Source organism: Salmo trutta, unplaced genomic scaffold (assembly GCF_901001165.1).
Source record: "Salmo trutta unplaced genomic scaffold, fSalTru1.1, whole genome shotgun sequence".
Classification (NCBI taxonomy): Eukaryota; Metazoa; Chordata; class Actinopteri; order Salmoniformes; family Salmonidae; genus Salmo; species Salmo trutta.
In genome coordinates this window covers 6,386-34,086 of record NW_021823168.1, presented here as the reverse complement: position 1 = coordinate 34,086, position 27,701 = coordinate 6,386, and the positions used below count along the sequence as shown (strand labels likewise).

Here is a 27,701-nt window from a genome sequence, read left to right as displayed (position 1 = left end):
TACATGGCTGCCAAGGTGTCCAAGCTGGATGAGCAGTTAAAGCTGGACGCCCCGAAGAGAAGCCGAAAGATGGCGCCTGCTCCAGCATCTTCACTGGGGTGGCCATCTATGTCAACGGGTACACAGGTGAGACAAATGGGAATTAACCGATACCCACCCCTACCCCACTGATCCTAGCGTGATCCCTCATATAGCTACTTGACTACACTCTCTGTGCAATTTTACTTTAATGTGTGTGTATTACTAGATAATAGACATGGTTCATGTGGTGTTCAGTTCTTAAATGTGTTGTATGTTTAACTTTCTGTTTCCTCCCCCTTTCCCCTCTCCTTCCCAGTTGTGTAAAGTGCTATAGTAAAAACACTTTAAAGTACTAAAGTCATTTTTTGGGGTATCTGTACTTTACTATTTTATATTTTGACACATTTTACTTCACTACATTCCTAAAGAAAATGATGTACTTTTTCTCCATACATTTTCCCTGACACCCAAAAGTACTCGTTACATTTTAAATGCTTAGCAGGACAGGAAAATGTGGTCTAATTCACATACTTATCAAGAGAACATCCCTGGTCGTCCCTACTGTCTCTGATCTGACGGACTCAAATACTTTGTTTGTAAGTGATGTCTGAGTGTTGAAGTGTGCCCCTGGCTATCCATAAATAAATAAAAACCAGAAAATGTGGCCGTCTGCTTTGCTTAATATAAGTAATTTGAAATGATTTTTACTTTTGATACTTAAGTATATTTGATGGCATTGAGGAGTACATCACATCAGTCACTGGCTTTATCGATAAGTGCATCGAGGACGTCGTCCCCACACTGACTGTACGTACATACCCCAACCAGAAGCCATGGATTACAGGCAACATTCGCACTGACCTAAAGGGTAGAGCTGCCGCTTTCAAGGTGCAGAACTCTAACCCGGAAGCTTATAAGAAATCATTCTATGCCCTCCGACAAACCATCAAACAGGCAAAGCGTCAATACAGGGCTATGATTGAATCGTACTACACCGGCTCCAACGCTCGTCAGATGTGGCAGGGCTTGTAAACTATTACAGACTGCAAAGAGAAGCACAGCCGCGAGCTGCCCAGTGACACGAGCCTACCACGAGCTAAATCACTTCTATGCTCGCTTTGAGGCAAGCAACACTGAGGCATGCATGAGAGCATCAGCTGTTCCGGACGACTGGTTCCGGACGACACGCTCTCCGTAGCCGATGTGAGTAAGACCTTTAAACAGGTCAACACTCACAAGGCTGCGGGGTCAGACGGATTACCAGGACGTGTATTCCGGACATGTGTTGACCAACTGGCAGGTGTCTTCACTGACATTTTCAACATGTCCCTGATTGAGTCTGTAATACCAACATGTTTCAAGCAGGCCACCATAGTCCCTGTGCCCAAGAACACGAAGGCAACCTGCCTAAATGACTACAGACCTGTAGCACTCACGTCCGTAGCCATGAAGTGCTTTGAAACACCATTATCCCAGAAACCCTAGACCTTCTCCAATTTGCATACCGCCCAGATCCACAGATGATGCAATCTCTATTAGAGGTCGGCCGATTAATTAGGGCCGATTTTTCACGTTTTCATAACAATCGGTAAACAGCCTTTTTGGACGCTGATTACATTACAATCCATGAGGAAACTGTGTGGCAGGCTGACTACCTGTTACGCGAGTGCAGCGTGAAAAGGACCTTGTGGCTGCAATGAGCCAAGGTAAGTTGCTTGCTAGCATTAAACTTATCTTATAAAAAAACAATCCATCTTCACATAATCACTAGTTGAACTACACATGGTTGATATTACTAGGTTAACTAGCTTGTCCTGCGTTGCATATAATCAATGTGGTGCCTGTTAATTTATCATCGAATCACAGCCTACTTCAACTTCGCCAAACGGGTGATGATTTAACAAAAGCACATTTCGCGAAATCGTTGCACAAATGTACCTAACCATAAACCTCAATGCCTTTTTAAAAATCAATACACAGGAGTATATTTTTTTAAACATACATATTTAGTTAAAATACCTCTTTGGGCTAGACGTGCCGCTAGCAACCCACCTCGACAAGGTCCAGTGAAATTGCAGAGCGCGAAATTCAAATACAAAAATCGTAATATTAAACATTCTTGAAAATACAAGTGTCATACATCATTTAAAAGCTTAACTTCTTGTTAATCCAGCCGCGAAAGCATACCATGCGATTATCTGAGGACAGCGCCCCGCGTACAAAAGCATTAAAAACATTTTCCAAACCAGCAGAGGCGTCACAAAAGTCCGAAATAGCGATAAAATAAATCACTTACCTTTTGAAGATCTTCCTCTGTTTGCAATCCCAAGGGTCCCAGCTACATAACAAATGGTCATTTTGTTCGATAAAGACCTTCTTTATATCCCAAAAAGTCAGTTTTGTTGCCGCGCTTGATTCAGTAATCCACCTGTTCCACTCATTCGAAATGCATACAAAGGAATTCTAAAAGTTACCAATAACTTCGTCCAAACGAGTCGAACAACGTTTCTAATAATCCTCAGTACCCTAATATGTAAATAAATGATGAAATTTAAGATGAGAATAGTGTGTTCAATACCGGAGATAATAATGAAGTGCGCGCCACCAACACTACAGTCAAAATGAGAGCCACCTGAAAAACTACAAATTCTAGCTCATTTTTCAAAAAACAAGCCTGAAACCCTTCTAAAGACTGTTGACATCTAGTGGAAGCATAGGAACTGCTATCTTGGGAGGAATAATAATAATTCCGGATGGATTCTCCTCGGGTTTTTGCCTCCCCATATCAGTTTCTGTTATACTCAGACATTTATTTTACAGTTTTAGAAACTCAGAGTGTTTTCTATCCAATACTAACCAATTATATGCATATCCTAGCCTCTGTGCCTGAGTAAAGGCATTTACTTTGGGCATGTCCGTCATCCGAACATCCGAATACTGCCCCCTATCCTGAAAATAAATGCATATTAGCAGGCAATATTAACTAGGGAAATTGTGTCACTTCTCTTACGTTCAGTGCAATGACATAACGTTGAAGGTTGTACAAGGTAACAGCAATATTTAGACTTAGGGTTGCCACCCGTTAGATAAAACACGTAACGGTTCTGTATTTTACTGAAAAAATAAACTTTTCCAAAATGATAGTTTCCGGATTTGACCATATTAATGACCAAAGGCTCGTATTTCTGTGTTTATTATAATTAAGTCTATGATTTGATATTTGATAGAGTAGTCTGACTGAGCAGTTGGTAGGCAGCAGCAGGCCCGTAAGCATTCATTCAAACAGCACTTTACTGTGTTTGCCAACAGATCTTAGCAATGCTTGAAGCACAGCGCTGTTTATAACTTCAAGCCTATCAACTCCCGACATTAGGCTGGCAATACTAAAGTGCCTATAAGAACATCCAATAGTCAAAGGTATATGAAATACAAATGGTATAGAGAGAAATAGTCGATGCGTCAAAATTCCTATAATAACTACAACCTAAAATGTCTTAACTGGGAATATTGAAGAACTGGGAATATTGAACCACCAGCTTTCATATGTTCTCATGTTCTGAGCAAGGAACTTAAACGTTAGCTTTTTACATGGCACATATTGCACTTCTACTTTCTTCTCCAACACTGTTTTTGCATTATTTAAACCAAATTGAACATGTTTCATTATTTATTTGAGACTAAATAAATACAATCTATGTATTATATTAAGTTAAAATAAAAGGGTTCATAATGTCATTATTACAAATATAAAAATCAGCCGATTTTTAATCTGTATCGGCTTTTTTGGTCCTCCAATAAGCGGTATCGGCTTTGAAAAATCATAATTGGTCGACCTCTAATCTCTATTGCACTCCACACTGCCCTTTCCCACCTGGACAAAAGTAACACCTACGTGAGAATGCTATTCATTGACTACAGCTCAGCGTTCAACATCATAGTCCCTTCAAAGCTCATCACTAAGCTAAGGATCCTGGGACTAAACACCTCCCTCTGCAACTTGATCCTGGACTTCCTGATGGGCCGCCCCCAGGTGGCGAGGGTAGGTAGCAACACATCTGCCACGCTGATCCTCAACACTGGAGCCCCTCAGGGGTGCGTGCTCAGTCCCCTCCTGTACTCCCTGTTCACCCACGACTGCATGGCCAGGCACGACTCCAACACCATCATTAAGTTTGCTGACGACACAACAGTGGTAGGCCTGATCACCGACAACGAGACAGCCAATAGGGAGGAGGTCAGAGACCTGGCCGTGTGGTGCCAGAATAACAACCTATCCCTCAACGTAACCAAGACTAAAGAGATGATTGTGGGCTACAGGAAAAAGAGGACAGAGCACGCCCCCATTCTCATCGACGGGGCTGTAGTGGAGCAGGTTGAGAACTTCAAGTTTCCTTGGTGTCCACATCACCAACAAACTAGAATGGTCCAAACACACCAAGACAGTCGTGAAGAGGGCACGACAAAGCCTATTCCCCCTCAGGAAACTAAAAAGATTTGGCATGGGTCCTCAAATCCTCAAAAAGGTTCTACAGCTGCAACATCGAGCGCATCCTGACTGGTTGCAACACTGCCTGGTACGGCAACTGCTCGGCCTCTGACCTTTAGGCATTACAGAGGGTAGTGTGTATGGCACAGTACATCACTGGGGGCTAAGCTGTCTGCCATCCAGGACCTCTACACCAGGCGCTGTCAGAGGAAGGCCCTAAAAATTGTCAAGGACACCAGCCACCCCAGTCATAGACTGTTCTCTCTACTACCGCATGGCAAGCGGTACCGGAGTGCCAAGTCTAGGACAAAAAGGCTTCTCAACAGCTTTTACCCCCCAAGCCATAAGGCTCCTGAACAGGTAGTCAAATGGCTACCCGGACTATTTGCATTGTGTGCCCCCCCAACCCCACTTTTTACGCTGCTGCTACTCTCTGTTTATCATATATGCAGTCCCTTTAAACTATACATTCATGTACATACTACCTCAATTAGCCCGACCAACCACTGCGAGCCCGACCAACCAGTGCGACCGCACATTGGCTAACTGGGCTACCTGCATTGTGTCCTGCCAACCCCTCTTTTACGCTACTGCTACTCTCTGTTCATCATATATGCATAGTCACTTTAACCATATCTACATGTACATACTACCTCAATCAGCCCGACTAACCGGTGCCTGTATATAGCCTCACTACTGTTATAGCCTTGCTGCTGTATATAGCCTCGCTACTGTTATTTTCACTGCCTTTTACTGTTGTTTTTATTTCTTTACTTACCTTGTTCACCTAATACCTTTTTTAAAAATTGTGCTATTGGTTAGAGCCTGTAAGTAAGCGTTCCACTGTAATGTCTACACCTGTTGTTGTCGGCGCACGTGACAAATAAACTTTGATGTGCACACTGCCCTTGATAGTATCACTGCTCTTTAATAAGCTTTACGTATCGGCCTCACTGCCTTCGTCAGAGCTTTTGTGAGTTTTTTTAATTAGCACCCTTATGTAGACCTAGCCCCACCCACATCCTTCAGCCCACTATCTGAGAGACGGAGATACTAACGAATACCTACTTTATTCTAGAGCTGGCTGAATATGTTTTGACGTATAACTACAGTTGAAGTCGGAACTTTACATACATTTGGGATGGAGGCATTAAAACTCGTTTTCACCACTCTACACATTTCTTGTTAACAAACTATAGTTTTGGCAAGTCGGTTAGGACTTCTACTTTGTGCATGACACAAGTCATTTTTCCAACAATTGTTTACAGACAGATTATTTCACTTATAATTCACTGTATCACAATTACAGTAGGTCATAAGTTTACATACACTAAGTTGACTGTGCCTTTAAACAGCTTGGATAATTCCAGAAAATTATGTCATGGCTTTAGAAGCTTCTGATAGGCTAATTGACATAATTTGAGTCAATTGGAGTTGTACCTGTGGATGTATTTCAAGGCCTACCTTTAAACTCAGTACCTCTTTGCTTGACATCATGGGAAAATCAAAAGAAATCAGCCAAGACCTCAGAAAAAAAATTGTAGACCTCCACAAGTCTGGTTCATCCTTGGGAGCAATTTCCAAATGCCTGAAGGTACCACGTTCATCTGTACAAACAATAGTACGCAAGTATAAACAACATGGGACCACACAGCCATCATACCGCTCAGGAAGGAGACGCGTTCTGTCTCCTAGAGATGAACGTGCTTTGGTGAGAAAAGTGCAAATCAATCCCAGAACAACAGCAAAGGACCTTGTGAAGATGCTGGAGGAAACCGGTACAAAAGTATCTATATCCACAGTAAAACAAGTCCTATATCGACATAACCTGAAAGGCCGCTCAGTAAGGAAGAAGGCACTGCTCCAAAACAGCCATTAAAAAGCCAGACTACAGTTTGCAACTGCACATGGGGACAAAGATCGTACTTTTTGGGAGAAATGTCCTCTGGTCTGAAGAAACAAAAATAGAACTGTTTGGCCATGATGACCATCGTTATGTTTGGAGGAAAAAGGGGGAGGCTTGCAAGTCGAAGAACACCATCCCAACCGTGAAGCACGGTGGTGGCAGCATCATGTTGTGGGGGTGCTTTGCTGCAGGAGGGACTGGTGCACTTCACAAAATAGATGACATCATGAGGAAGGAACATTATGTGGATATATTGAAGCAACATCTCAAGACATCAGTCAGGAAGTTAAAGCTTGGTCGCAAATGGGTCTTCCAAATGGACAATGACCCAAAGCATACTTCCAAAGTTGTGGCAAAATGGCTTAAGGACAACAAAGTCAAGGTATTGGAGTGGCCATCACAAAGCCCTGACCTCAATCCCATAGAAAATGTGTGAGCAGAACTGAAAAAGCATGTGCGAGCAATGAGGCCTACAAACCTGACTCAGTTACACCAGCTCTGTCAGGAGGAATGGGACAAAATTCACCCAACTTATTGTGGGAAGCTTGTGGAAGGCTACCCGAAACGTTTGACCCAAGTTAAACAATTTAATGGCAATGCTACCAAATACTAATTGAGTGTATGTAAACTTCTGACCCACTGGGAATGTGATGAAGGAAATAAAAGCTGAAATAAATCATTCTCGCTACTATTATTCTGACATTTCACATTCTTAAAATAAAGTGGTGATCCTAACTGACCTAAGATCGGGAATTTTTACTAGGATTAAATGTCAGGAATTGTGAAAAACTGAGTTTAAATGTATTTGGCTGAGGTGTATGTAAACTTCCAACTTCAACTGTATTTCAGGTTTAATGATGAATTCTATCTCCAAACGAATGGAACATCGATGGGCTCCACATTCGCTCCGAGCTATGCTACTCCTCCTGGGTCTTTTTGAAGAACCTTTTGTTAATAATGAAAATGAAAATCATTTTGAATAAAGTCTTGAAGTGGTATCGATATGTTTAGGACATTTTTTGCATATGGAGAAGTGCTGTCAGACTTCATGGCATTACTCAATGGCATTGACCCAAATCTCAAATTCACTATTGAATGTGACACTGTGTTCATTACCTCGATATGTGGATTGAGAAATCAAATGCAACTCTGTATAGAAAAGAAATGGACAGAAATACTCTATTACAGGGGGACGGCTTCCTTCCTGAGCCATTAAGAAGAGGACTTCCTAGAAGCAAGTTTTTCAGACTGCGCCGTATATGCCACTCCACAGAGGATTATCTAGAAAAAGCAGCGGAGATGCGCACTAGATTTCTAAGAAGAGGCTATTCGCCACAATGTGTGGATGAAGCTCTTAATTTGGCATTGGGTAAAACACGAGATGAACTGCTACACAAAAGACCCGCTAATGCTAAAGAACAACCTGTATGTTCACAACTACATTTAAACTCAGCAAAAAAAGAGATGTCCCTTTTTCAGGACCCTGTCTTTCAAAGATAATTCGTAAAAATCCACATAACTTCACAGATCTTCATTGTAAAGGGTTAAACACTGTGTCCCATGCGTGTTCAATGAACCATAAACAATTAATGAACATGCACCTGTGGAAGGGTTGTTAAGACACTAACAGCTTACAGACGGTAGGCAATTAAGGTTACAGTTATGAAAACTTAGGACACTAAAGAGGCCTTTCTACTGACTCTGAAAAATACCAAAGAAAGATGCCCAGAGTCCCTGCTCATCTGCGTGAACATGCCTTAGGCATGCTGCAAGGAGGCATGAGGACTGCAGATGTGGCCAGGGCAATAAATTGCAATGTCTGTATTGTAAGACGTTAAGACAGCGCTACAGGGAGACAGACAACTGATCGTCCTCGCAGTGGCAGACTACGTGTAACAACACCTGCACAGGATCGGAACGCACAATCCCTCCATCAGTGCTCAGACTGTCCGCAATAGGCTGAGAGAGGCTGGACTGAGGGCTTGTAGGCCTGTTGTAAGGCAGGTCCTCACCAGACATCACCGGCAACAACGTCGCCTATGGGCACAAACCCACCGTCGCTGGACCAGACAGGACTGGCAAAAAGTGCTCTTCACTGATGAGTCGCGGTTATGTCTCACCAGGGATGATAGTCGGATTCGCGTTTATCATCGAAGGAATGAGAGTTACACCGAGGCCTGTATTCTGGTGCGGGATTGATTTGGAGGTGGAGGTGGAGGGTCCGTCACGGCTGGATTCAATAATAATATGTCCAGACGTAGATATGCCTGTCCCTGTTCTTACTCTCGACCCTGCTTGTGTGTGTGCACAGAGCCACAGACCCATAGGATTACAATGAGTAGAGTCTGCATTTCAGAGTTAGTTCTATTCATTCTAATTCTAATTCTATGCCCAGAGCCCAGTGTGGACGAGCTGCGCAGGCTGATGAATCTGCATGGGGGTCAGTTCCACGTGTACTACTCCCACTCTAACACCACCCACATCATCGCTACCAACCTGCCCAACAGTAAGATACAGGAGCTGAGGGACCAGAAGGTGGTCCGGCCAGAGTGGATCACTGACAGGTGTGTGTGTGTGTGTGTGTGTGTGTGTGTGTTGTGTTGTGTTGTGTCTAAGTGTAGTGTAATCTACATTATACTTAGTGTTTGAACATACCTCTTTCCCTCCATCAGTATCAAGGCTGGCCATCTCCTGTCCTACTTGCAGTACCAGCTCTATGCCAAGCAGAAAGGCCTGAGCTTCCCAGTGTGTCCTGTTCACCAGGGCCAAGAGCCTGCAGGACCCCTCCATGGGCACCTCCTACCCAGCCACAGCCTCCCTTTACCCAGCCTCAATAACCACAACCCAAGCCCCTAGCCTTGGGCAGCCCCTATCCAGGCACCACACTCCTACATCCAGCCACAGTCATCTACACACAGACAATCTACACCACCAACCCAACCACTATAACCCCCTAGCTAGCCACCTCAGCCCCCAGCCCAGCCACTCTCTCCCCAGCCACCTCGGCCCCCAGCCCAGCAACTCTCCGACCAGCCACCTCGGCCCCCAGCCCAGCAACTCTCCGACCAGCCACCTCGGCCCCCAGCCCAGCCAACTCTCTCCCAGCCACCTCGGCCCCCAGCCCGCCACTCTCTCCCCAGCCACCTCGGCCCCCAGCCCAGCCACTCTCTCCCAGCCACCTCGGCCCCCAGCCCAGCCACTCTCTCCCCAGCCACCTCGGCCCCCAGCCCAGCCACTCTCTCCCCAGCCACCTCGGCCCCCAGCCCAGCCACTCTCTCCCCAGCCACCTCGGCCCCCAGCCCAGCCACCTCGGCCCCCAGCCCAGCCACCTCGGCCCCCAGCCCAGTCAACTCGGCCCCCAGCCCAGCCACCTCGGCCCCCAGCCCAGCCACCTCGGCCCCCAGCCCAGCCACCTCGGCCCCCAGCCCAGTCAACTCGGCCCCCAGCCCAGCCACCTCGGCCCCCAGCCCAGCCACTCTCTCCCCAGCCACCTCGGCCCCCAGCCCAGCCACCTCGGCCCCCAGCCCAGCCACCTCGGCCCCCAGCCCAGCCACTCTCTCCCCAGCCACCTCGGCCCCCAGCCCAGCCACCTCGGCCCCCAGCCCAGCCACCTCGGCCCCCAGCCCAGCCACCCTCGGCCCCCAGCCCACCACTCCTCTCCCCAGCCACCTCGGCCCCAGCCCAGCCACCTCGCCCCCAGCCCCAGCCACCTCGGCCCCCAGCCCAGTCAAACTCGGCCCCCAGCCCAGCCACCTCGGCCCCCAGCCCAGCCACCTCGGCCCCCAGCCAGCCACATCTGCCCCCAGCCCAGCCCCTCGGCCCCCAGCCCAGCCAACTCGGCCCCCAGCCCAGTCAAACTCGGCCCCCAGCCCAGTCAACTCGGCCCCCAGCCCAGCCACCTCTGCCCCAGCCCAGCCACCTCGGCCCCCAGCCCAGCCACCTCGGCCCCCAGCCCGGCAACCTCGGCCCCCGCCCAGTCAACTCGGCCCCCAGCCCAGCCACCTCGGCCCCCACCCAGCCACCTCGGCCCCCAGCCCAGCCACCTCGGCCCCAGCCCAGCCACCACCTCGGCCCCCAGCCCGCCACTCTCTCCAGCCACCTCGGCCCGCCAGCCCACCACCTCGCCCCCAGCCCAGCCACCTCGGCCCCCAGCCCAGCCACCCTCTCCCCAGCCACCTCGGCCCCCAGCCCAGCCACCTCGCCCCCAGCCCGCCACCTCGGCCCCACCCAGCCACCTCGCCCCCAGCCCAGCCACCTCTCCCCAGCCACCTCGGCCCCCAGCCCAGCCACCTCGGCCCCCAGCCCAGTCAACTCGGCCCCCAGCCCAGCCACCTCGGCCCCCAGCCCAGCCCCTCGGCCCCCATCCCAGCCACCTCGGCCCCCAGCCCAGCCACCTCGGCCCCCAGCCCAGTCAACTCGGCCCCCAGCCCAGTCACACTCGGCCCCCAGCCCAGCCACCTCTGCCCCCAGCCAGCCACCTCGGCCCCCCGCCCAGCCACCTCGGCCCCCAGCCCAGCCACCTCGGCCCCCAGCCCAGCCACTCTCTCCCCAGCCCACCTCGGCCCCACAGCCCAGCCACCTCGGCCCCCAGCCCAGCCACCTCGGCCCCCAGCCCAGCCACTCTCTCCCGCCACCTCGGCCCCCAGCCCACCAGCCTCGGCCCCATCCCAGCCACCTCGGCCCCCAGCCCAGCCACCTCGGCCCCCAGCCCAGTCAACTCGGCCCCCAGCCCAAGCCACCTCGGCCCCCAGCCCAGCCACCTCGGCCCCCAGCCCAGCCACCTCGGCCCCCAGCCCCAGCCAACTCGGCCCCAGCCCAGTCAACTACTCGGCCCCCAGCCCAGTCAACTCGGCCCCCAGCCCAGCCACCTCGGCCCCCAGCCCAGCCACCTCGGCCCCCAGCCCAGCCACCTCGGCCCCCAGCCCGGCCACCTCGGCCCCCAGCCCAGTCAACTCGGCCCCCAGCCCAGCCACCTCGGCCCCCAGCCCAGCCAACCTCGGCCCCCAGCCCAGCCACCTCTGCCCCCAGCCCAGCCCCTCGCTCCCCAGCCACCTCGGCCCCCAGCCAGCCACCTCGGCCCCCAGCCCAGCCACCTCGGCCCCCAGCCCAGCCACCCTCTCCCACCACCTCGGCCCCCAGCCCAGCCACCTCGCCCCCAGCCCAGCCACCTCGGCCCCCAGCCCAGCCACTCGGCCCCCAGCCCAGCCACCCTCTCCCCAGCCACCTCGGCCCCCAGCCCCACCTCGGCCCCCAGCCCAGTCAACTCGGCCCCCAGCCCAGCCACCTCGGCCCCCAGCCCAGCCACCTCGGCCCCCAGCCCAGCCACCTCGGCCCCCAGCCCAGCCACCTCGGCCCCCCCCAGTCAACTCGGCCCCCAGCCCAGTCAACTCGGCCCCCAGCCCAGCCACCTCGGCCCCCAGCCCAGCCACCTCGGCCCCCAGCCCAGCCACCTCGGCCCCCCCCAGCCACCTCGGCCCCCAGCCCAGCCACTCTCTCCCCAGCCACCTCGGCCCCCAGCCCAGCCACCTCGGCCCCCAGCCCAGCCACCTCGGCCCCCAGCCCAGCCACTCTCTCCCCAGCCACCTCGGCCCCCAGCCCAGCCACCTCGGCCCCCAGCCCAGCCACCTCGGCCCCCAGCCCAGCCACCTCGGCCCCCAGCCCAGTCACTCGGCCCCCAGCCCAGCCACCTCGGCCCCCAGCCCAGCCACCTCGGCCACCCAGCCCAGCCACCTCGGCCCCCGCCCAGCCAACTCGGCCCCCAGCCCAGTCAACCTCGGCCCCAGGCCCAGTCAACTCGGAACCCAATCCCCAGTCACTCGGCCACCCAGCCCAGCCCACTCGGGCCCCCAGCCCGCCCACCTCCGGCCCCCCAGCCCAGCCAACTTCGCCCCCAGCCCAGTCAAACTCGGCCCCCAGCCAGTCAAGCTCGGCCCCAGCCCAGTCACCTCGCCCCAGCCCAGCCACCTCGGCCCCCAGCCCAGTGCCCTCCCCCAGCCCAGCCACCTCGGCCCCCAGCCCAGTCAACTCCGGCCCCCAGCCCAGTCAAATTCGGCCCCCAGCCCAGCCACTCTCGGCCTCCCAGCCCAGCCACCTCGGCCCCCAGCCCCAGCCACCTCGGCCCCCAGCCTAGCCACCTCATTCTAGGACCCAGCCTTCTCGGCCCCTTTTCCTCCAACCACCTTTACTCTGACCCAGGGCACATCACCCACCACCCACCCAGGCACGGGAAACCCAAGTTAGGCTGCATCCAGCCTCCTCCTTCAGCCTATACCCACCCACAGACCCCTGGTCCCGTCCCTGCAAACCCCAGCCACAAGCTCTCTAAACCTGGACAGGCACAACCTCCTTCCATCCTCTGCATCTCCAGTCACCTCCAGCACAGCTACCGGGAGCTGGACTTCAGACTGTGAGTGTGTTTTAGGTGTATTTTGATATTTGTACAATGCCTTCCACTAATATTGGCACCCTTAGAAAATATGAGCATAACGGGCTGTGAATTTTTTATTTATTTGCTGTTTATCTCCTTGGTCTTTCATTCAAAATATTCACAAAAATCGAACCTTTAATTGAAGTAAAATTATTGAAAAATAAATGCGAAATAAATATTGTTCTACTAAACATGTGTGCCACAATTATTGGCACCCCTAGAAATTCTTATGAGTAAAATCTAACTGAATTCTATTCCCATTCATATTTTAACGGTTTTTAAGATTCACCTGAGTGATTAGGAACACTTAAGTGGTAAGCCATGACTTCCTGTTTCACTGGGTATAAATATGAGGTGACATACAGGCCAAGTTCCATGGTCATCCATGCACTATGGGAAAGACCTGAGAATAGAGTAAATGATGTGGCGACAAAAGGTTATTGAGCTGCAGAAAATCAGGAAATGGCTATAAGAAGATGTCCTCAATGGTTGAAAATGCCCATTTCCACTATCAGGGCAATAACTAAGAAGTTTAAAGCAACTGGAGATGTTAACAATCAGCCTGGAAGAGGACGTGTGTCTATATTGACCCCACGCACAGTGAGGAGGATGGTTAGAGTGGCCAAAAACATCTCCAAGGATCACAGCTGGAGAATTACAGACGTTAGTTGGTCTTGGGGTCAGAAAATCTCCAAAACTACAATCAGACGCCACCTACATAACCACAAGTTGTTTGGGAGGGTTGCCATAAAAAAGCCTTTGCTGTCATCAAACAACAAACTCAAGCGCCTACAGTTTGCCAAACATTACTGGAACTTTCAATGGGACCGGGTTCTATGGTCAGATGAGACCAAAATAGAGCTTTTTGGAAACAAACACCAGAGGTGGGTTTGACGTAGACCGAAGATAGCCATGCAGAAAAGTACCTCATCCCACTGTGAAGTATGGTGGTGGATCAAACAATCAAGGAAATGTATTCATAAAGCCCTTTTACATCAGCCGATGTCACAAGCACTATACAGAAACCTCAGCCTAAAACCCCAAACAGCAAGCAATGAAGGTGTAGAAGCATGGTGGCTAGGAAAAACTCCCTAGAAAGGCAGAAACCTAGGAAGAAACAGAGAGGAAACAGGCTCTGAGGGGTGGCCATTCCTCTTCTGGGTGGAGATTATAACAGTACATGGCCAAGATGTTCAAAACAATCTAACAGGGTCAAATAATAATAATCACAGTGGTTGTAGAGGGTGCAACTGGTCAGCACCTCAGGAGTAAATGTCAGTTGGCTTTCATAGCCGAGCATTCAGAGTTAGAGAATTAGAGAGACCATACTTAAATTCACACAGGACACTGGATAAGACAGAAGAATACTCCAGATATAACAGACTGATCCTAGCCCCCCGACACAAACTATTGCAGCATAAATACAGGAGGCTGAGACAGGAGGGGTCGGGAGAAACTGTGCCCCTGTCCGACGGACAGGGCCAACCAGGCAGGATATAACCCCACCCACTTTGCCAAAGCACAGCCCCCACACCACTAGAGAGATACCTTCAAACCACTCACTTACTATCCTGAGACAAGGCTGAGTTTAGCCACGATGATCCCCCCCCCCCCACAGGCACGAACCCGTGGATCTTTTATGTTGTGGGGCTGTTTTTCTTCCAAAGGCCCTGGACAACTTGTTAGGATACATGGTATCATGGACTCCATCAAGTACCAGAAGATATTAAATCTAAACCTGACTGCCTCTGCTGGGAAGATTAAACTGGGCCATGGTTGGATCTTCCAGCAGGACAATAATCCAAAGCACACCTCAAAATCAAAACAAAAATGGTTCACTGACCACAGAATCCAGGTTTTGCCATAGCCATCCCAGTCCCCTGGCCTAAACCCCATAGAAACCCTGTGTGCTGAGCTGAAGAGGATAGTCCACAAGCGTGGACCTTGGAATCTGAACGATCTAGAGATGTTTCTACAACCTCATTATGCATTATAGGAGAAGACTCAGAGCTGTTATCTTGGCAAAGGGAGGTTGCACAAAGTATTGAATGAATATTAAGTGGGGGGCACTGTATATTGGTGCATGTTTGTGTATTGTCCTGGCATAATAACATACAAAAGCCAATACAGAAAGAACATTGGTTCCATGTTGTGATTCTTAATTCTCACTTCTCTCTCTGTCCGATAGGAATGGATCATTACTGACCTCTTATGAAAAGACTGGTAGCGGCAAAATGAACTGGGTCCAAGAGTTGGGTGGTGAGGACCCCTGTCAAAACTCCCAGAGGGGTGAAGGACCCCACTCTGACCAACGGTCACGCCCATCCTGTGAATGGTGCCATAAAGCCTCTGGACCTCTCCCCACACGACCCACACCCACTACAGACAGGGGGTTACCCCATACTCTCCAATCCATACCCCCACAGCCTGACAGCCCCTTATCCAAACCCCCTATCCAACATGACACCCCCAGACCTCCCCCTGTCTCTCACCACAGACACCACGCACAACCAGCCAATGAACAGAGACCCAAGCCCCCTCCGCCCACCTATCAGGAGGCCATGGCTGCCTCTGCATCCCGCCCCCTAGATCTCCCGCCTCAATCAGATTTCCCTCCTGAGAAACCACTCCCCCCTGCTAACCCAAACCCCTCCCCTTCCCCTGTCCTGTCTGAATGGCAGCCACCACAATGTTTTTCCTTCTAACCCCACCCCCCTGGAAACCAACAACCTATCAGCCAACGCCTTTCCCTCGAACTCTGCCCCTCTGGAAACCAACAACCTATCAGCCAACACCTTTCCTTCTAACCCCACCCCCCTGGAAACCAACAACCTATCAGCCAATGCCTTTCCCTCGAACCCTGCCCCCTGGAAACCAACAACCTATCAGCCAACGCCTTTCCTTCTAACCCCACCCCCCTGGAAACCAACAACCTATCAGCCAACGCCTTTCCTTCTAACCCCACCCCCCTGGAAACCACAACTTATCAGCCAACGCCTTTCCTTCTAAACCCTGCCCCCCTGGAAACCAACAACCTATCAGCCAACGCCTTTCCTTCTAACCCCACCCCCCTGGAAACCAACAACTTATCAGCCAACGCCTTTCCTTCTAACCCTGCCCCCCTGGAAACCAACAACCTATCAGCCAACGCCTTTCCTTCTAACCCCACCCCCCTGGAAACCAACAACTTATCAGCCAACCCCTTTCCCTCAAACTCCGCTCCTCCGCAACACGACCAACAATCAGCAAAGGTAAAGACCGGGGGGATCATCTCAGAGTTTTACTCCCACTCTCGTCTCCACCACATCTCCACGTGGAGGAGTGAGTTCTCTGAGTATGTCAACATGTTGCAGAGCAGGAGGAGGGCCACAGGGGGGTACCACCTTCCCCGGGAGAGACAGGCTCAGACGCCAGAGGAGAGAGGGTAAGGAGCTGTAGGCTGGTGTTTGGAAGGGATGGATTGGATAGTCTCTGTCTGATGGTATGTGAATTCTGATAACTCAGTCCAGTCATGTCCATCTGTCTGTCTGTCCTCTCTCTCGCTCACACACTCCTCTCTTATCTCACTCGCTCTCTCTCTCTCTCACTCACACACACACACTCCTCTCGCTCTCCTCTCTTAAATGTCATAGGGAAAATTCTGCATGTTGTTAATGTCATCAGGGTTTGTTTGAGTGTGATGCATTTTGCAGACCATAAATAGCTGTGTACAGAGCCTTCAGAAGGTATTCATACCCCTTGACTTATTCCAGATTTTGTTGTTACAGCCTGAATTCAAAATGGATGAAATACAATAAAATTCTCACAGACAATACCCCATAATGACAGTGAAAACATGTTTTAGAAAATTTTGCAATGTATTAATAATGAAATATCAAATTTACATAAGTATTCACACCCATGAGTCAATACTTTGTAGAAGCACCTTTGGCAGCGATTACAGCTTTGAGTCTCTTGGGTATGTCTGTATCAGCTTTTGTTACGTGGATGGAAAAAAGCTGTCCTTGAAACAGTCTTGATATGTTCTTCAAAAGAGAGATCAGGGTCCAGAGTAACGCCAAGGTCCTTCACAGTTTTATTTGAGACGACTGTACAAACATCAAGATTAATTGTCAGATTCAACAGAAGATCTCTTTGTTTCTTGGGACCTAGAACAAGCATCTCTGTTTTGTCCGAGTTTAAAAGTAGAACGTTGCAGCCATCCACTTCCTTATGTCTGAAACACAGGCTTCTAGCGTGGCAATTTTGGGGCTTCACCATGTTTCATTGAAATGTACAGCTGTGTGTCATCCGCATAGCAGTGAAATGTAACATTATGTTTTTGAATGACATCCCCAAGAGGTAAAATATATAGTGAAAACAATTGTGGTCCTAAAACGGAACCTTGAGGAACACCGAAATTTACAGTTAATTTGTCAGAGGACAAACCATCCACAGAGACGAACTGATATCTTTCCGACAGATGAGATCTAAACCAGGCCAGAACTTGTCCGCGTAGACCAATTAGGGTTTCTAATTTCTCCAAAAGAATGTCATGATCGATGGTGTCAAAAGCAGCACTAAGGTCTAGGAGCACGAGGACAGATGCAGAGCCTCAGTCTGACGCCATTAAAAGGTCATTTACCACCTTTACGAGTGCAGTCTCAGTGCTATGATGGAGTCTAAAACCAGACTGAAGCGTTTTGTATAAATTGTTTGTCTTCAGGAAGGCAGTGAGTTGCTGTGCAAAAACTGTTTCTTATAATTTTAAAGAGGAATGGAAGATTCGATATAGGCCGATAGTTTTTTATATTTTCTGGGTCAAGGTTTGGCTTTTTCAAGAGAGGCTTTATTACTGCCACTTTTAGTGGGTTTGGTACACATCCGGTGGATAGAGAGCCGTTTATTATGTTCAACATAGGAGGGCCAAGCACAGGGAGCAGCTCTTTCAGTAGTTTAGTTGGAATGGGGTCCAGTATGCAGCTTGAAGGTTTAGAGGCCATGATTATTTTCATCATTGTGTCAAGAGATATAGTACTAAAACACTTGAGTGTCTCCCTTGATCCTAGATACTGGCAGTGTTGTGCAGACTCAGGACAACTGAGCTTTGGAGGAATACGCAGATTTAAAGAGGAGTCTGTAATTTGCTTTCTAATGATCATGATCTTTTCCTCAAAGAAGTTAAGGAATTTATTACTACTGAAGTGAAAGCCATCCTCTCTTGGGGAATGCTGCTTTTTAGTTAGCTTTGCGACAGTATCAAAAATACATTTCGGATTGTTCTAATTTCCTCAATTAGGTTGGAAAAATAGGATGATCGAGCAGCAGTGAGGGCTCTCCAATACCGCACGGTACTGTCTTTCCAAGCTAGTTGGAAGACTTCCAGTTTGGTGTGGGGCCATTTCCGTTCTAATTTTCTGGAAGCTTGCGTCAGAGCTCGTGTTTTTTCTGTATACTAGGGAGCTAGTTTCTTATGACAAATGTTTTTTTCGATTTGGGTGTGCAACTGCATCTAGGGTATTGTGCAAGGTTAAATTGAGTTCCTCAGTTAGGTGGTTAACTGATTTTTGTCCTCTGACGTCCTTGGGTAGGCAGAGGGAGTCTGGAAGGGCATCAAGGAATCTTTGGGTTGTCTGAGAATATATAGCACGACTTTTAATGCTCCATGTTTGGGGTCTGAGCAGATTATTTGTTGTGATTGCAACGTAATAAAATGGTGGTTCGATTAGTCCAGGATTATGAGGAAAAACATTAAGATCCACACCATTTTATTCCATGGGACAAAACTAGGTCCAGAGTATGACTGTGGCAGTGAGTAGGTCCAGAGACATGTTGGACAAAACCCACTGAGTCGATGATGGCTCCGAAAGCCTTTTGGAGTGGGTCTGTGGACTTTTCCATGTGAATGTTAAAGTCACCAAAAATTAGAATATTATCTGCTATGAATACAATGTCTGATAGGAATTCAGGGAACTCAGTGAGGAAAGCTGTATATGGCCCAGGAGGCCTGTAAACAGTAGCTATAAAAAGTGATTGAGAAGGCTTCATGACTAGAAGCTCAAAAGACGAAAACTGTGTTTGTTTTTTTTGTAAATTGAAATTTGATATTGTAAATGTTAGCAACACCTCGCCTTTGTGGGATGCATGGGGGGTATGGTCACTAGTGTAACCAGGGGGGTGAGGCCTCATTTAACACAGTAAATTCATCAGGCTTAAGCCATGTTTCAGTCAGGCCAATCACATCAAGATTATGATCAGTGATTAGTTCATTGACTATAACTGCCTTGGAAGTGAGGGATCTAACATTAAGTAACCCTATTTTGAGATGTGAGCTATCAAGATCTCTTTCAATAATGTCAGGAATGGAGGAGGTCTTTATTCTAGTGAGATTGCTAAGGCGAACACCGCCATGTTTAGTTTTGCCCAACCTAGGTCGAGGCACAGGACACGGGCTCAATGGGGATAGCTGAGCTGACTACACTGACTGTGCTAGTGGCAGACTCAACTAAGCTGGCAGGCTGGCTGACAGCCTGCTGCCTGGCCTGCACCCGATTTCATTGTGGAGCTAGAGGAGTTTAGAGCCCTGTCTATGTTTGTAGATAAGATGAGAGCACCCCTCCAGCTAGGATGGAGTCTGTCACTCCTGCCTGTTTGTGGGTGAGTCCCAGAAAGAGGGCCAATTATCTACAAATTCTATCTTTTGGGAGGGGCAGAAAACAGTTTTCAACCAGCGATTGAGTTGTGAGACTCTGCTGTAGAGCTCAACACTCTAGAAGTTGTTTTATACTTTTCCCAGATATATTCCTCATCACAATTCTATCTTGGCGATCTACAGACACTTCCTGGGACTTCATGGTATAGTTTCTGCTCTGACATGTTTCTAAATCATGTCCAATCAAGTTGTAGTGTCATCTCAAGGACGATCAAAGGAAATTGGATGCACCTGAGCTCAATTTGGAGTTTCATAGCAAAGGGGTGTGAATACATATGTAAATGAGATATTTCTGTATTTCATTTTCAAAACATTCTAAAAACATGTTTTCACTTGGTCATTATGGGCTATGTGTGTAGGGTGAGGGGGGGAAAAAAATTCATCAATTTTGAATTCAAGCTGTAACACAACAAAATGTGTAATAAGTCAAGGGGTATTAACACTTTCTGTCTGTCTGTCTGTCTGTCTGTCTGTCTGTCTGTCTGTCTGTCTGTCTGTCTGTCGACCAGGTTTGTCAGCTGCTCCTGGACCTCAGTCCTGTATCCTGCATGTGGACATGGACTGTTTTCTGTGTCATCCGTGGGGATCAGACAACCGACCAGACCTCAAAGGTATACACGCAAAAACTCAAGTATTTCTATCATATTTGCTATTCTAGTCCTATGTGCCCACTAACCGCACCCCCTCCTCTCCTCCCCCCAGGGAAGTCTGTAGCGGTGACCAGTAACCGTGGTTCAGGCAGAGTGGCCCAGAGACCTGGTGTTGACCGCCAGCTGGAGCTGCAGTACTACCAGAAAAAATATGACTATCCAGCTGTGTCAGAGAGGAAGGATGGGGACCTGGAGGAAATTACATCATCAGAGACGGAGAGTCACATCTCCCATGGCAACAGTGTTGACCAGGGTACTGCTGCCCTCTCTATGGCTGAGATCGCCTCCTGTAGCTATGAGGCCAGGTACAACACATATACGCACACACACACACACACACACCCACACACACACACACACACACACACACACACACACACACAGAGACACACGTACACTCTACCCTATAGTAAATATGTGGTCTCTTGCTTCTTCGGTTCTTTCAGGCAGGCGGGGGTGAGGAACGGGATGTTTTTTGGCCAGGCCAAACAGCTGTGTCCTCCTGGCAGTCAGGTCCTTATGACTTCCAGGCCTACAGAAGGGTACCCTGGCCATGTACGAGACCCTCGCCAGGTACGCATGGATGAACAGATACTCACTCACTCTCTCTCTCTATACCTGTCAGCTATGACTATTAGTTACTTGGTAGATTGTAGCACAATCTCATCTATTAGACAACAATTGATTTAACTTTTCTCTTTATTTATCTCTTCTCTCCCTCTCCTCTGCCCTCTGTATCTCTCTGTCTCTGTCTCTCTCTGTCTCTCTCTGTAGTTATTCTCACGACATCGAGGCCCTGAGTTTGTGACGAGGCGTTGGGTGGATAGCTCCCGCCTGCTGGCCGAGTTGAGTGGTTACACCAGATGAACTTGCAGTGCCATCCGGGCAGAACGTCAGGGAGAGGACTGGGTGCTCCGCCTCAGTGGGCATGGGTGAGTAGTGCCATCCGGGCAGACGTCAGGGAGAGGACTGGGTGAGTAGTGCCATCCGGGCAGACGTCAGGGAGAGGACTGGGTGAGTAGTGCCATCCGGGCAGACGTCAGGGAGAGGACTGGGTGAGTAGTGCCATCCGGGCAGACGTCAGGGAGAGGACTGGGTGCTCCGCCTCAGTGGGCATGGGTAAGTAGTGCCTTCCTCTGCACACCTGAGTCACATTGTGTACTCTGGTGTACTGGACAACCCTGTAGACCCCTGCAATGCTTTGGGGGCCCATACGCCTGTCATCAATGTCTATTTTTTATTTATTTAATAAAACCTTTTGGCAGTAACCCTACAAAAAGTTATTCATGAACCTTTTTCATTTCCATATGGACTAGAAAGCTAAGCTAAGTGTTTGTTGGTCTTCAGGAATGTGAATGAATTGTGCCTCAGGCCTTGAAAAGAAAAGGTTTAACTGATTGAAGTAGAAAGAGATATGGGTGATTAAATGCCGTGAAGGCAGCGACGGTGCCAGAGCAATGAGTGGAGCTGACTTGGCTGTTCTAAAGTGCATTAGACTAATTCTTCTTTAGTTAGTTAGGAGTTTTTTGTTTAGAAAATAATTTCTCCTCAGAAGCGACAGTTTCAGGGATGGTAAACAGATTGTCATATCCGTATCAGGAACTGGACAGAAGCGACAGTTTCAGGGATGGTGTAAACAGATTGTCATATCCGTATCAGGGAACTGGACAGGAGGGACAGTTTCAGGGATGGTAACAGATTGTCATATCCGTATCAGGGAACTGGACAGAAGCGACAGTTTCAGGGATGGTAAACAGATTGTCATATCCGTATCAGGGAACTGGACAGGAGGGACAGTTTCAGGGATGGTAAACAGATATGTCATATCCGTATCAGGGAACTGGACAGAAGCGACAGTTTCAGGGATGGTAACAGATTGTCATATCCGTATCAGGGAACTGGACAGAAGCGTCAGTTTCAGGATAGTAAACAGATTGTCATATCCGTATCAGGGAACTGGACAGAAGCGGACAGTTTCAGGGATAGTAAACAGATTGTCATATCCGTATCAGGGAACTGGACAGAAGCGACAGTTTCAGGGATGGTAAACAGATTGTCAATCCATATCAGGGAACTGGGACAGGAGGGACAGTTTCAGGGATGGTAAACAGATTGTCATATCCATATCAGGGAACTGGACAGAAGCGACAGTTTCAGGGATGGTAAACAGATTGTCATATCCGTATCAGGGAACTGGACAGAAGCGACAGTTTTCAGGGATGGTAAACAGATTGTCATATCCGTATCAGGGGAACTGGACAGGAGGGAGTGGTGATTCAAATACAGCAGTTCTGTAACATCTTTAATTCAGCCTCTCATTCTCCTTAATTGCCGGCCTCAACACGTTACGGAAAGAGGTGAACTGTATTGGAATCTGGGGACAGGTCGTCTGGATACTGGACAGCCAATAAATTGGCAAATTGGAAACATCTCTAGCAGACAACAGTTCTTGAGGGTTTGAAGAAAAAAATAGGTTTGTGATTTGGTTCATACTGGTGAACCGGCGTTTGAGTTGTGTGATCACAATATCAACAGTCCCTTATCTCTGGTGTATCTTGGCATGCATCATTCAAGACTACGTTTAAATTGTGTGCAGCGCAATGGACATGTAACGCACAATATCTCAGGAAAGACTGTCTGGGTTGACTCCGTATAGGAAACCAGAGGAGGTTAAAGTGCATTATGCCAGTGATTCTGTTGGCACAACAAGGGAGGAAGCATTTGGAAATGTTTCCCTCCCACTGTAACACACCCTGTCTAACCCTCTGTGACCTCTGACCTGTCCATGGTCCAACATCCTGTTGGCGAGAATGGCTACCCGGAAGGCTAAGCCGAACGGACAGTACTTTCCTGAGGTCAGAGGAAGTGGACGACTTCATCAGGGACCAGACGGTGACCAGCCTACCAGGTGAGGCACTACAGCAGCACCTGCTGGCCGCACACACACCACACACACCACACACACACCACACACCACCACACACACCACACACACACCACACACCAACCACACACACATCACACACACAGTACTCTGCAACTGATGATTATCTTTCTTGTGCATCTCCAAAATATAAACTGTCCTTCTCTACACCCTCCATCTCTCCTTCTCCACCCATCCCTCTATTCTCTCCCCTCTTCTCCCTCAGGTGTGGGCCGTTCTATGGGTGGTAAACTGGCATCTCTGGGTGTGAGGTCATGTGGGGACCTGCAGCAGGTGTCTCTGCAGCGGCTGCAGAAGGAGTTTGGCCCTCGCACCGGTCAGACCCTCTTCAGGTTCTGCCGAGGTCTGGACGACCGGCCCGTCCGTAGCGAGAAGGAGAGGAAGTCTGTCTCGGCTGAGATGAACTACAACATCCGCTTCACACAGGTCCGTACCGGTTTAATCCGGTTTACACTGGTCCGTACCTGTTTAATCCGGTTTACACTGGTCCGTACCTGTTTAATCCGGTGTACACTGGTAAGAGCTTGTTTGATCTGGTCCACGCAGGTCATAACTGGTTTATACTGATCAGAACTGGGGCTTATTCAAGGAGGCAGAATATTCAGATTGTTCAGAATGGGATATTTCCTGAAGAGCAGACATTCTTCTTTGCCTGTTCAAAGTGACAGGCTTTTCTATCACTTTTCTCCATTCTCTCTTTCTCTAAATTCTCTCTATCTCACCAGGTGGACGAGGCGGAGTCGTTCCTGACCAACCTGTCCATTGAGGTGCAGAAGCGTCTGCAGTGGGCGGGACTTAGGGGTCGCAGGCTGACCCTAAAGGTCATGGTCTGTAAGGCAGGGGCCCCGTTGGAGCCATCCAAGTACAGTGGTCATGGCACCTGTGACAATTTGGCTAGGTGAGCGAGACAAATGGACACGGTGGCCGTGTCCGAATGCCCATAAATAGTAGGCTCTTAAATGTTACATTTATAGTATGTAAAATGAAGTATGCTTTAAATACCAGGATGTCATACTCATTTCAGCTCTTCATCTAGTACATTTAGCTGCACACTGTTGAGGAAGAGCATCGTCTTTTCACCCTCACGTGTATTTGAACAAGTTGATAATCAGAATAGAGGACATGCTCTACTAAATAACGAATGGGCAGGAAATCAACGCAGTTGAATATTACATGAGGCATTCTCAGTACGGATCAGCCTAGGATGTTATTTGTTGCTCATTCTCAGTATGGATCAGCCTAGGATGTTTATCTGTTCCTCATTCTCAGTACGGATCAGCCTAGGATGTTATTTGTTGCTCATTCTCAGTATGGATCAGCCTAGGATGTTATTTGTTGCTCATTCTCAGTACGGATCAGCCTAGGATGTTATCTGTTGCTCATTCTCAGTAGGGATCAGCCTAGGATGTTATTTGTTGCTCATTCTCAGTACGGATCAGCTAGGATGTTATTTCTTGCAACATTCTCAGTACGGATCAGCCTAGGAAGTTATTTGTTCCTCATTCTCAGTATGGATCAGCCTAGGATTTTATCTGTTGCTCATTCTCAGTATGGATCAGCCTAGGATGTTATTTTTGCTCATTCTCAGTATGGATCAGCCTAGGATTGCATTTGTTTTTTGTTTTTATAAAAAAAAGTATGTTCTAAATAGTTTGTAGTACAATTAGTACACAGTATGTAGTTTTAGTAAATAGTAGGCAAGACAGATTTCAGACACTGTTCCTGGAACACACTGAGGGGACATAATTGAGCGTCTTCCTCTTCTCTCTCGCTCCTCTTTTCTCTTCTCCTCTTCCTCTCTCCTTTACCTGCCTCTCCTCTACCCTCCTCTCCTCTCTCCCCCTCTCTCAGGTCAGTGACCCTGGCCCAGCTTACAGACTGTGGTCATCTGATAGCCAGTGAGGTCATCAAGCTGTTCCACACAATGAGGCTGAAGGTGCAGGACATGAGGGTGGGCCTCCAGGTGCAGCTCCTTAAGGGGGGCCCACTCCGTCCCCAAGGACCCCTCGTGTCCTAAAACATGCTCCATCAGAGACAAGATGCTGGCCCAGCGCCCCCCCGCCCAACATAACCACACAGGTGTGTGTGTGTGTGTGTGTGTGTGTGTGTGTGTGTGTGTGTGTGTGAGCTCTTGTTAGTGGTTACCTCAAGGAGCCAGTCATCGAGCCATAGAACGCCCTCTGCTGTCTCTCTCCCTTCAGATTCGCTACCTAATACCGCCATTACAGACACATGCACCAATCAGGAGAAGAGTTCCTCTGCCAGAGTCCTGCCCCCCTTCTCCACTCCCTGCCCTACATCGCCTGCTGAGCCAATCCCAGGGACGAGTAAAGTAGAGCCGCCACCCTCTAGAAGGATTACTTTATCCTATCCCAGGTATTCCTTAAAGAGGTGGGGTTTCAGGTGTCTCCGGAAGGTGGTGATTGACTCCGCTGTCCTGGCATCGTGAGGGAGCTTGTTCCACCATTGGGGTGCCAGAGCGGCGAACAGTTTTTGACTGGGCTGAGCGGGAACTGTGCTTCCTCAGAGGTAGGGAGGCGAGCAGGCCAGAGGTGGATGAACGCACACCTTAACCTCAGCATCGAGGTCTCCCCCCCTCACAGGTACCTCACCCCTAGTTCAACAGTGCATTGCTCTTATTGAAAAAAACATTCGGTTGGCTATGTTTTTGAAGCATAATTTCAAGTCCATCAAATTGTATTTGTCACATGCTCCGAATACACAGGTATAGACCTTACAGTGTAGCAGCAGTGTAGAAACAAGGGGGGGAGGTCAATGTAAATAGTCCCAGGTGGCCATTTGATGAATAGTTCAGCAGTCTTATGGCTTGGAGGTAGAAGCTGGAAAGGAGCCTTTTGGCCAGTAAATCACCCTCACACACAGGTTTCCCAGGATACATGTTGTATGTGTGTCCATGTGTGTCTGTGTCCATGTCAGGTGGACCGGTCAGTGTTGGAGGCCTTGCCTGCAGAGTTGAGAGAACAGGTGGAGCACTCCTGGACCCACAGACACACAGAGAGAACCCACAACAGGTCACACCAACACCCCCTTCACCCGTACCCCTCCTCCCCCGGCACCCTCTTCTCCTCTCTCTTCCTGTTCATCTTCCCCTCTACCCTCTCCTCCTCCCTCGCTGCCCCTCCTGTAGGAGCACTGGTGATTCAGATCCCCAACCAGCCTGGGCAGACCGGCTCCACAGGCATCATCCTGGAACTGCCTGACTTCTCCCTGGTACACACACACCCACAAACATTCTCATTAAACGCCAACACCCCCTATAAACACACACATATTGTCTCTCTGTGTGTGTCTGTGGTCTGTGTGTGTGTGTCTGTGTGTGTGTGTCTGTGTGTGTGTGTGCGTCTGTGTGTGTGTCTGTCTGTGTGTGTGTGTGTAGGTTGACCCGGAGGTGTTTGCAGCACTCCCCAGAGAACTCCAGGAGGAGCTGCGTTCAGCGTACGGCCGTAGAGAGACGCCCAGGCCCAGGGGATCATGGGTAAGACTGCAGACCAAAGTAGTGCAGAATACAGTATATCTATCCAATAATATACACTTAGTTTACCAAACATTAAGAAACACCTTCCTAAGAAGAATGGTCCACACCCCCCCACCCCAGAACAGCCTCAGTTCGTCGCGCATGGACTCTACAAGGTGTCCAAAGCGTTCCACAGGGAGCTGGCCCATGTTGACTCCAATGCTTCCCACAGTTGTGTCAAGTTGGCTGGATGTCCTTTGGGTGGTGGACCATTCTTGATACACACGGGAAAACTGTTGAGTGTGAAAACCCTGCAGCATTACAGTTCTTGACTCAAACCAGTGTGCCTGGCACCTACTACCATACCCCATTCAAGACACTTAAATCTTCTGTCTTGCCCATTCACCATCTGAATGGCACACATACACAATCCATGTCTCAGTTGTATCAAGGCTTAAAAAATCCTTCTTTAACCTGTCTCCTCCCCTTCATCTACACTGATTGAGTGGATTTAACATGTGACATTAATGAGGGATCATAGCTTTCACCTGGATTCACCTGGTCAGTCTGACATGTAAAGAGCAGGTGTTCTTAATGTTGTGTACACTCAGTGTATATAATAATATAATATAGAAATATATATGCCATTTAGCAATACACTGGAAAGAACCGGAGAAACCGACTAATGATCAAATTAAACTTTCATTGCATTGCCCCCTTATCTCTCTCTTTCCTTCTCTACCTTTCACTCCTTCCCTCGCCTTGCTTGTCCACCCCTCCCATCTCTCTTTCTCTGTAGCAGACCAAGGAACCCCCTGTTGCATCTGAAGCATGTGGGGGTGGGTCGGATGAAGCGCTGCTACAAGAAGAATGCCAACAATAGCCCTGCCAAGAAAGGCCCCTCCCCTCTAAAGAGGCCCCGCCCACCAGGAAACAGCCCGGCCAAAGACCTACCACACGTGCTCAGATCTAGGGACCTACCCAATGCCTCAAGGTGAGCCCCTAAGCACTTATCCAAGGTAAGTTTTCTGTTTTCTGTTTAAGTAATGATGCATAGTGATTGAACTGGCCTGAACTGACCCCCATCCAGCTGGAGACTGG

The 27,701-nt window shown here is 49.1% G+C and overlaps 1 pseudogene; it reads left to right on the top strand.

Annotated features, from left to right (window-relative positions):
• On the top strand, positions 1 to 27,598 carry LOC115189504 (DNA repair protein REV1-like; annotated as a pseudogene).
• The last annotated feature ends 103 nt before the right edge of the window (positions 27,599 to 27,701 follow it).